The sequence below is a fragment of the Mobula hypostoma genome, chromosome 4 (assembly GCF_963921235.1).
Source record: "Mobula hypostoma chromosome 4, sMobHyp1.1, whole genome shotgun sequence".
NCBI classification, from domain to species: Eukaryota; Metazoa; Chordata; class Chondrichthyes; order Myliobatiformes; family Myliobatidae; genus Mobula; species Mobula hypostoma.
Window position 1 is genome coordinate 42,896,735 of NC_086100.1, and position 861 is coordinate 42,897,595.

Sequence of the window (861 nt, forward strand, 5' to 3'; positions counted from 1 at the left end):
GAATGGATGATTTGCAAAAGCTGTATAAAAAACAATCCAAGTCCAACGAAATAATGAGACAGAAGATTATTGATTTGGAAAACAGAAGTTGGAGGAACAACTTACGAATCTTGGGACTTAAAGAACAAACGGAAGGAGATAATCCTAAAGAATTCTTTGCAAACCTTTTGATGGAATTATTCCCGGATATTATAAAGTCTCTGCCTTTAATTGATTGTGCCCACAGGTCGCCAATCTACGGATTGACTTCAAAATCAAAACCAAGATCAGTCATTATATGTTTCCATGAATTTCAAATAAAGGACCGTCTGATTCGTGATGCCCGTGGAAAAGGTATGATTGACTACCAAGATCAGAAGATTCGTATTGTTGAAGATTTTTCATCAGAAGTTATGGCAGAATGTGTTAAGTTTAAAACAGTTATGGCGGAGCTATACTGCCAAGATTTTAAACTCTCTCTTCATTCTCTGGCTCGACTGAGAATTACAATGGAAAATGGATCATTTAAATGGTTTTATATGGAGGAGCAGGCACAAGAATTTTTGGACTCAAAAAATGACTGTATATATATATTGAATAGATTAAAAATTTTGCAAAAACAGAAATGCTACATATTTTTTTTAAAATGACTAATATTTTTCAGTATGAATAATTGCTATTTCTATTTGATAAACCTGTCTAAGCTTGTTTTCCACTGTATATTATTTAGTCTTGGTTGGAACAGTAAATAACTTTGAACTCTTTGGAGCGGTTCCAACAGGCTTTCTAAAGGAATGTACAAACCTTTGTATTTAGGGGAGGTAGATAGTGGTTGTTCTTTGACCAAGTTTCTCTATTTGGGAGGAGGGAGGGGGATGGGAA

The 861-nt window shown here is 34.5% G+C and overlaps 1 protein-coding gene across 2 annotated transcripts in view; it reads left to right on the top strand.

Moving 5' to 3' along the window:
• Window positions 1-861, top strand: part of LOC134345286 (intestinal-type alkaline phosphatase 1-like) — a 72,828-nt gene that overhangs the window by 66,043 nt on the left and 5,924 nt on the right. The window lies entirely within an intron of this gene.